Source organism: Chinchilla lanigera, unplaced genomic scaffold, assembly GCF_000276665.1.
Source record: "Chinchilla lanigera isolate Chin_1 unplaced genomic scaffold, ChiLan1.0 scaffold00029, whole genome shotgun sequence".
Lineage (NCBI taxonomy): Eukaryota > Metazoa > Chordata > Mammalia > Rodentia > Chinchillidae > Chinchilla > Chinchilla lanigera.
In genome coordinates, this window is record NW_004955430.1 from 15,867,763 (window position 1) to 15,878,336 (window position 10,574).

The window sequence follows — 10,574 nt, forward strand, 5'->3', positions numbered from 1 at the left end:
AGAATACTTGCTTTGAAAAAGCAAAGTATAGGGGCTGGGGATTTAGCTCAGCAGCACAGCACCTGCCTGGCAAGTGCAAGGTCATGAATTTGATTCCTGGTACTGGAAAAAAACCAAAAAAAAAAAAAAAAGAAAAAGAAAAGTATAAATATGACTAGGGATAACCCTATAAAAACGTGTGTGTGTGGACGAGGACAGGAAGAGCTATACGAATGAACATGCATTTTATAGTGGTGTGAGTTATGTGGGAAGCAGTTCCTTAACATTGTTCACATACTTTAAGAAAAAATTTTAGAAGCCATGAGTTCATGAGTAATTTTTCAACCACTATGATTATTATTCTGCTTTCATCTGTGGGCACCAATTGTATGTGTTTCCAGAATTCCTGTTTGACTCATTACCTACCTCCCTGCATGAGAGGCTAAGCACCTACGATAGTGTCCTCCTCACTGACAGCTACAAGGTAATCTCAATAGAACCCAGTGCAGGACAGTTACTCTGTGTAGCCAGTGCATTCCTGAGCAGAGTAATTCCATCTTTGTATTGCTATTTTCCGCTAATAGATCCCACTTTTTTTTTTTTTTAAACTACAGCCTTAATATAATCTGGCCTCTGGGTCAAGGATTTTTCTGAGAGTTTTGGCTTTCACCTGTGTCATTGAGTCTTCCAGACAAATAGTGGCTAAAGGCGTAAGGATCTGGGCATTTATGCCTAGAGTTTCATAAACACTGTTAAGTATTATCATTGCTTCTCAGTGTTAGAGGCTAAGTAACATGTAATGAGAACTTTGAACAGTCTAAGTGACAAGATATAACCCCATTTGATAGATGGTATGGCCTCCTGAAAATGGATTGTTGGTTCCTGTACTCTGCTAGTATTCCTAAGTGTTGTTCCTTTAAGTAGCAAGACTTAGGCGCTGTTACTTCACTATTCAGGTGAACGGCGTGGCTTCTATATCGAGGGCCCAGGAATAGTGCTTGCTATAGAAGCTATGCTGCCCAGAGACCAGGTGATCAGGGTTCTGCTGATAAAAATACTGAAAAGACAGCAGCTGAGGTTCCCCTGTCATCCAGGCACTCTTCTTCCAACTGGACATTGCAATACACTTCCATTCCTTTCATCAGATAAATAGCCAACATCTATGCCTGTTCAAACTCGAGCACAGAGCTTTTATTTTCGTGAGCTCTGCAGCACAGATCTGCTAAGCTTCCCAGCAAGTCCACATTCTCTCACAATACGTGCTTCTCCCTGGTGAACAGATGGTATTGATTGTTCTTGAGTTGTCCCTAGTGTGCACAGAAGCATAGGCTTTGATTCCCACAGAGAATCAGTCCAAATTGGGCACAGCCGATGCCACCCTGCATTTTTTACAGGGAGGGATGGAAACTGGGAAGGCCAGGACCAGTGGGCACTGCTGCGGGGCTTCCGTGAGGCTGGTGGCTGATGCAGGCTTCTGATAGGGTTGTCCGCATCATGTTTATTTTGGAAGCCGAAGGGATCCCATCAAGTATAGCATCTTTGTCAAGTATGGCACCTTTGTCTTGTTTTAGCGTTGGTTAGCTGTTTTGAGTTCTGCTTCAGTTTCAGATGGAAGACACTGCTTTTGTAGAGTGGGTGCAGTTGAAGGTCTAAAGTTGCACTTAGCGTTTCTTCTGTTGTAAAGCTGTGGTATACCTACAGCACCCTAGTATTCCCTGTGTGGAACGGAGAATCTGCATGATAGACCAAAAGCTGCTATTCACTAGAAAGCAAAGAAAGCACAGCCCAGGTTGTTGCTGCTCATGGCAGGTGACAAGCTGTGGAGAAGCTGCAGGCTGGAGTGCAGCCCTGTGGCTGCTGGGTCCTCCCAGGCCAGGCCGTGGGTAGCTGTGGCTGCAGCGGCATGAAAAGCAGGTAGAAGATTCTTAGGGAAGATTCTCAGATCCTTTCAATTTTTCTTTGCCAATCTTTCTTTTGTATTGGTTCTGGGAGAATCAGTTTACTATTTCAGTGCTGATTCAAAACGTGATGTTTCTCTTATTCAGTATTGTATTAAAATATAAATGCATAATTTCCTACCATTTTTGTCTGTAACTCACTATTATTTGTCTATTTGTTTTCCTGAGAAACTATCTTGAAGATACCAAAAGGTAAAATAACAATCATTGATAATGTCCTACCACTTTGTCTGTAATTCGGTAAATCCCCCTATTACTATGTTATCCTTCTTTTTTTTTTTTTTTTTTTTTTTCTTCTTTTACTCTTTAAGATTAAAAAAAAATATAAAATGCAACAGACTTTATACTGGAAAAACTTTTTATAGTTAATATTGTACTGACTCTTCCTGAATGTAATATTCATGATGCCTATTATTTAGTTTTCCTGGGTCATTAGTTCTCCTGTTTCTTATTAGGACTTCTCTTGCATAGTGCTGGTTTGTTTCAGATACTTTGGGATTCCTGGTTATCACGTCATATTTATAGCAAGTTTAGACTTAAAGCATTGATTTTGGAAGCCCAATACAGAAGTCTGTTTCTGCTGGTTGCAGCACAGGGGTTAGGAAAGGGCGCCTGAGAGCCTCACAGGCCTAGATGCGGGTGTGGTCGGCCTACAGCACAGCGGGATCCTCCTGTGGATGGAAGTTTCCAGGTGCGGTGCTTTGCTTTTCTGATCTCAGCGGCCCCAGTGGAGCTGCACGTGGCTTTGATCTGCTTCACACTCCCACGTCAACAGGAAATCCGGGCGCATCCTCTGTAGCTCTTGCCCATGGTTTACAGAGATTAATCTTGGGGTCATTGTCCAGGAGGTAGATGCTACCTTCAGCAGATAAGCACACATAGAAAGCGTAGTGAAGTTTGATTGGCTCAGTGCTTCCAAACTTAGATCTTTAATTATTATGTTAATATTGGAGTGGGCTATTCTCCATTTTTTAAAATGTTCTGATGCTAAATTAGGGATTTTCTGGCGTTTTAAAAAACTGTTCTTATCTCTGTAGTGAACTTTTTAAAAAATGAAATGTTATACACTGGAAAGAAAACATTTACTGTTTGAATACAGTTTTTAGTGATAATGGCAAAATTAGCCTACTACCTCTACTCCCTAGTTTAAGAACTAAGATGTTATTGCTATCTTTGAATCTACCTGTGTATACTGAATTTTGTATGAATGTCCTGAATTTTGTATGAATGATTTCTTGGCTTTTATCTAAAATTTGGGGTGTGGTGGCACTCGCCTGTAATCCCAGTACTCAGGAGACTGAGGTAGGAGGATCTCTGAAAGTTTGAAGCCAGCCTGGGCTACATAGTGAGTTCAAGGCTGGCCTGAACTACACAGTGAGGCCTGTCTCAAAAAAAAAAATATTTTTGGTGTATGAATGACTTCTTGGCTTTCATTTAAGCTTTTACAACATGGTAATATTTTATCTAGATATATGATTTTATATGTATACAATTATATTATTTATAATATAGTTTATAGTTTACATATAGTGTTTTTCTATTTGCTTATTTTTGCTGTAATCAGTGAGACTAATTCAAAATCATGCATTTGGCTATAATTATTTCATTTTTATTTTATTTTATTTTTGTTTTTACACCAGGAATCAAACTTAGGACCTTGTACCTCCCAGGAAGGCACTGTGCCACTGAGCTATATCACTGGCCCAATTATTTCATTTTTAGAATTCTATGGTTTCCATTGAGTACTGTAATTTATCCATTTTATGATTGATGAGCATTTTAGTTTATTTTCTTTTTGGGTTTTACTGACAGTGCTATGATAAATGTTCTTATATATGTGTCTCCTGGTGCCTATGCACAAGAATTTCTCTAGAGTATAGACTTAGGAGAGGAGCTTGTAGGTGACAAGATATGCTTATCTTTGATTTTATTAATCATTTTTTGTTTTTTTGAGAGAGAGTCTCAACATGTAGTTCAGGCTGGCCTTGAATTCGTGGTGATCCTTCTGCCTCAGCCTCCCCAAATGTTGGAATTGCAGGTGTGTGCCACCATGCTCAGCTTGATTTTGTTAATGCTGAATAGTTTTCTAAGATGGTTGTACCCATCTTAGAATTTTTCTCTCTCTCTGTCTCTCTCTCTTTCTCTCTGTCTCTCTCTCTCTCCCATTCCCTTCCTTCCTTCCTTCCTTCCTTCCTTCCTTCCTTCCTTCCTTCCTTCCTTCCTGTGACAGGAATCAAACTCACAACCTCAGGCTCTCCAGGCAGACGCAGTGCTGCTGAGCTATATCCCTAGCCCCCAATTTCTATTTCACCTGCAGTGTGAAGTTCCCGTTGTCCCACATGTGCGGCAGAACTTGTCATGGTTAAACATAAACATTTTGCTGGTTCAGTTTATTTGTAGATGTTTCATCATTGTGGTTTTAAGTTGTACAGTATTATGGGTTTTTTCTGGTACTGGGAATCAAACTCACGACCTTGCACTTTCCAGGCAGGCGCTGTGCCACTGAGCTAAATCCCCAGCCTGATCATTGTGGTTTTAATTGGCACTTTTCTGGTTACTGCTGAGGCCGAGCAGTCCAATATGCTTATTGGCCATTTGTGTTTTCTCTTTGAAATGCCTGTTGTGTTTGTTGTCTGTTTTTATCTGAGTGTATTAAAAATCTTTATTGACTTTTAAATATTCTTCATATACATAATCCTTTGTCAGTTATAAAATATCTTCTTCTTTGTGGAGTATGTTATCATTCTGTTTGAACAGCAGGTCCCTGATGCTGTGGTTTTACCACATTCTGATTCCTCCCCAACTTGCAGGAATTCTTAAAAATTTCTGATAATGGCACTTTTCATTTTTGCCAACATCATTATAAATTTTATTGTTTGGTCTGGGTTGCATGCCTGTAATCCCAGCACTCAGGAGGCTGAGGCAGGAGGATCACTGTGAGTTTGAGGCCAGCCTGGACTACATAGTGAATTCAAGTTCATTCTGAACTGCATAGTGAGACCATCTCAAAAAGACAAAAAAAAAAATATTGTTTAAATTTTTTTTCTTTCACTTTCATGGAATTTGGGATATGACAGAGGGTAGCACATATGTTCACTTTACCATTTCATCCAATTTTTAACATTTCTAGTCATTTATTTAAATTAACAAAATTGTATATATGTATATATATTATACATATGTGTACAACATGTTGTGTTGAAATATGTCTACACTGATGAAATGGCCAACTAAACAAGGTAAGCAACATATTCAGTACCTCACGTAATTAGCATGTTTTTGTTGTAAGAACAGTTAAAGTCTACTCTTCTTATAACACTCAATAATATGTATTTTTATTAACTATAGTTACCATGTTTGCTATACCATGGATTTCTTGAACTTATTTCTCCTGTCTAACTGGAATTTTGTGTCCTTTGACCAACATCTCACATCACCTGCCTCCGCTCTCTGGAGACCAGCATTCTACACTCTCCTTCTATCAATCAGTGCAACTTTTTTTTTTAACTTCCACATATACGTGATATCATGCAGCATCTGTCTCTCTGTGTCTGGCTTATGTTACTTGGCATATTTACCTCCAAGTCCATCCCTATGGTCATAAAGGGCAGGATTTTCTTCTTTCTGAAGGCTGAATATTGTTCCATTGTGTACAAAGATCACATATTTCTTTATCCACTCAGCTATTGGTGGACAGCACTGGAGTGAGTGTAACAGTGTCTTTCTGCACTGTTATAAACTGATTTCAGGTCCTTTGGATATATGTTTATGCAGAAGTGGGATTGCTGGATTACACGGAAACATTTTCTAGTTTTTAAGATGAAGCCCAAGGCTTTTGCACTGACCTATATCATTAGTCCTTTTACGAAGTTTGAGACAAGATTTTGCTGAGTTGCTAAGAGGCCCAGACTGGGCTCAAACTTGTGATCCTGCTTCACCCTCCTAGAATTCTGAGATTACTTTTGCAGTACTGAGATACTACATGTGCCAGACACGTGCCATCATGTCTGACATGTGCAAGTTTTTAAAAGTTATTTTATTCTTCTTTTTAAAACTGATATATAAAAGCATAATGGGATACATATTAATGGGATACCATGTGATGGTTATATATACATTTAATATATATATTTATATGTATATATTAGTGTTTAAAATAGATGAAGCATATCACCTCAAACATTTTTATTGTGAAAGCATTCAAAATCCTTTCTTTCAGTTTTTTTTTTTTTTTAAAGATAGGGTCTTGTTATGTAGTTCAAATTGGCCTTGAACTCATGATCCTCTTTAGACCACCCCTATCTTTACAGATGCCTTCTCCATGCATAAATTGTGCAAGGCCTTCCTCTTTGAATCTGATTGTATCTATTTTTTTTTTCTTCCTGGATATTCATTTTTAGGAAAAATACTTGGGGACAAAAATGTAACCTAGAATTGAAAGCTTGGCATGACATGAAATCTTGATTGTTCATTTCAGCTGAGAATTCAGACCTGTTAAAAACATTTTGAAATTTGAGTATAATAGAAATAAATGTAGGGGCTGGAAATTAGTTTGAAAAATAAAAGGGCAATTATAGCAGCATGCAGTGGAGAAAAGCTAGTTTCGTAGCAATTCATGAAAAAAAGGGAGTTAGAAGCTATTGCTACTTTCTGCATGGTGGCCCTCTCTGCTTTCTTCAGGGTGTCATTTTATTGCTTTTTGTCTTGTTACTCAGCCCAAGCTTGCTCTGCAGACTCTCCCTCACTCTTCACTTTTACTTTCTGAATAAACTACACTATTGCTTTTTGGTCAGTTTGTTCAATAATTGGGACCCAGAGGAGGGTCAAAGGAGAGAGGCTAAGACTATAGCTGTTACAATTGGTAATGTTTTATTTATTTATTTATTTATTTATTTAGATTTTTCTCTGGTACTGGGAACCGAGCTCACGACCTTGCGCTTGCCAGGCAGGCGCTTTGCCGCTGAGCTAAATCCCCAGCCCCTTACAATTGGTAATATTTTATTTATTTATTTATTTATTTATTTAGGTTTTTCTCTGGTACGGGGAACTGAACTCACGACCTTGTGCCTGCCAGGCAGGCGCTTTGCCGCTGAGCTAAATCCCCAGCCCCTTACAATTGGTAATGTTTTAAACCCACCAAGGTCATCTAAAGAAAAATCTAGGGACACCCAAGGAAAAAGCTCTTGTATGTGCAAGAAGACTGGACACTGGGCAATACCTCCACCTGGGCCCTGCTTTGCATGTGAGGCAGCTGATGTGCTTGACTCATGTCATTGGAGGTTTGACTGTCTCCCTCCTAGAGAGGGGCTAGGCCACCAAGAGTCCTAATTTCCTGTTCTGAAGAGTGAATAAGCCCAGGGGAACCAATAATGCCCATGTCCCCAGACATCACCATCTCCTCCAAGGAACCCTGGGTAAGCTTAGATGTCATGGGTGAGCCAATTTGACTGCTTGTTGATACAGGAGCAGCTCATTCTGTTTTGTTTTCCTTCTCTGGAAGGCTCTTCTATAGGTCTATAGCCATAGTTGGGGTCAAGGGGACCTCTAGTTAGAGATTCCTTACTCCTTTCCTAATGTATCACTTTGAAGGTCAAATGTTTAACTATGAGTTTCTAATTGTCCCACAGTGTCCTGCTCCCTTGTTAGGAAGAGATTTGTAGGGAGTGGCTGAAGCTGGAAATTGATCACACATGCAGGGACAGGCAAGTCTGGTCTGAGAAAGAGTGCCTGAGGCAAGCCATGTGATCAAGCTGCTTCAGTCCAGAGGATACCAAGCCTCAAAATAATCCAAGCAATTGGTTGCTAGGCAAAGTAGTGTCACGTGACACCAGTCTGTCAAACACATAAGTAAATGCCCTGTGGTGGTTGAGCAGTTCCCTTGCTCCCATCTGGAGAGAGGGCTTCACCTGACATCAGCTTTTGTCTCTTATCTTTATTTTTCCATCCTCTTGCTGTTCTTCCCCTGGGAACCTCAAGAGCTGCATGGGCCTTGGTAGAGATTTACTAGCAAAACTGGGAGCAATTCTCAAATTATGGCTGAGGGCAAAATGGACTTTGCTTGTTGGAACTATACCAGGTCTCCCTGACCAAAGTAGCCAAACAAGTGAATTTTGTTGCATGGTATAATGGGGTACCTGGTAGGCAAATTCTGCTCTGCCAGTAGTTATAAGACTGAAAGATCCCAGCCAATTTCCTGACCAAAAGCAGTATCCAATTGAGCAAGAGACACATAAAGGCCTTCATCTATTCACAGACAAGTTTCTGCCCTTCCAAAGCCCTGTCAGGCCCCCTGCAATACTCCCATTCTCCCTGTTTAGGTCCCTCAGGAGAATCCAGGGTGGTATAAGACCTTCACCTCATTAATGAAACTGTCATTCCAGCCCATCCTCTAGTGTCAGACCCATGTACAATTCTCTCCCATATTGCTGGGGACACTAATTGGTTCTCAGTCTTTGATTGAATGATTTATTTAATTTATTTAGTTATTTATTTAAAGACTGCTCTCCTTCCCTCTTGCTTCCTCCAAGGAGAAGGCAAGAACAAGCATAAATGGCAAGTGGCAGTTTGATCAAAGCAACACCAAGAGCTGGCTTCATGCTCAGGGAGGAACCCTATGCCTCTGCCTGTGGCTTCTGGTACTCTACATGGTCAGAGAAACTTCTCTCATAACAAACTATAGAAATGATCCCTGACAGGATGGCCTTGTCAGCCTTAGATTTTAAAGAAGCGTTTTTCTCCATCCTCTGACATGCAGGCTCCCAATTTCTGTTTGCCTTTGAATGGGAAAAATCTCAATTCAAGAGAAAAGCAACAGTGTACTTGGACAGTGATCCCACAAGGCTTTAGAGATTGCCCTCACCCTTTTGCTCAGGCAATAGAGAGAGACTTGAGGGACTTAAAGCTTAAACAACGAACCATCCTGCAGAATGTAGATGATTTTCTAGTTTGCAGCCCAACTCAGAAATTATCTAACTATAACACTGTACAGACTCTCAACTTTATAGATAATTGGATTTATTTTTCTAGAATAAAGCCAGTCCCATCAGAGCTATATGAAGAAAAATATCACCCCAAAGGAGAGAGATATTCCTGTGAGCCTCTGGAAGACTCAAGAGGTATTTATATACTTTTCATTGAGAAATGTTTCTCTATATACTTTTCATTGAGAAATGTTTCTCTATATCCTTTGTCCTCATTTTATTGAAGTGTGGGTATTAATCTCTTACAGGTTGATTTGTAAGCACATTATATGTATGACCTCTTTCCTATTGCATAGATTGCGTATATTTTCTCAGTTTGTGAGCTGAAGTTTTATTTTGGCAACTTTGGCCTATTAGAATGCTTAACATTTTGTAAGCCAGGACAGTCTTGCAATCCCAGCGGTTGGGAGGATCATGAGTCTGAGGCCAGTCTGGGTAGCTTAGCAAAACCCAGGCCAGAAATTCTCATTACAGAGCAAGATCCAACTTCAAGAAATAAAGACAAAAACCAAAACAAAACAAAAGCCAAAACCATTTTGACTTGTCAAATCTGTGACTATTTTTTGTTCGTTTAAAAACTCTCTAGGGTTACAAAATATTTTTAAGCGTTTTCTATATTTTACTCTAAAATTTTTATATAAAAAATTTAAATTTATTTTAAACTGGTAGATAAAAACATAAAAGTTTTACATGTTAATGGGATAATATGTGATTTTATTTAGTTTTTGGTGTTTTTCCTGAGACAGGGTCTTGCTATATATTCTAGGCTAGCCTCAAGCTCATGGTGGTCCTCCTACCTCAGCCTCCCAGCTGCGTGTGTCCCCATACCTGGTGCATGTGAAGTATTGACACAAAAATACATTTTACTTTTCTTATGTATTAGCCTAGTCTTTTTGCAGTTTTAATTTTATGCTTTTCTTCACCTGAAATTTCTCTTAATTCATGTATAATAGAAGGTCCTATCTTTATTTTTTTCTGGAAGGATGATGAGCTACTTCAGTGTTATTAGGATTCTTATGCTATATTAATAGTTGAGTTTTGGGGGGCTGGGGATTTAGCTCAGCGGCACAGTGCCTGCCTGGCAAGCACGAGGTCATGAGTTCGATTCCTGGTACCGGAAAAAAAACCAAAAGAAACAAACAAACAAACAAACAAACAAAAAATAGTTGAGTTTCTTTGTACTTGCTGTTAGTGTGCTACCTTTGTCGGATAGACTAATAGCATTATGCTAACCTTGAAAAATGAAGGAGAAGGGCTGTTGTAGAAAAAGATAAAGGAAAATGTGCTTTGCAAGAGTGATCTGAGGCAAATTTCTTCTACCTCTGTTTTATTTAAAATCCTTCCATGATTTTCCATGCAGTTTTGATAAGCCAGACTTTCCTAACTCAGTTTCAAAGCCTTTCATCTGACCCCCTTTCCTCTGCAGTCGCATCTCTCTGTGGAGGCTACCTTCTTCCATACCTCCTTCTGGCAGAGGAACAATGTGAGGATCAGGGTTTTGTGGTATTTTGCTTTCTGCTAGACCTCCAGCAGCTACAAGCACTCATGGTACATTGAATGTACTGATAAGTGTTTATTGCAGAAGCACCTGCGCTTCCTGGGAAAACACCACTCTTTCTTCTGTTTTTTTTTTTTTTTTTTTTTTTTTTTTTTTTTT

At 39.4% G+C, this 10,574-nt stretch overlaps 1 pseudogene; it reads right to left on the reverse strand.

Moving 5' to 3' along the window:
* Window positions 1-456: 456 nt before the first annotated feature.
* Window positions 457-4,278, reverse strand: LOC102008247 (annotated as a pseudogene).
* Window positions 4,279-10,574: the final 6,296 nt, after the last annotated feature.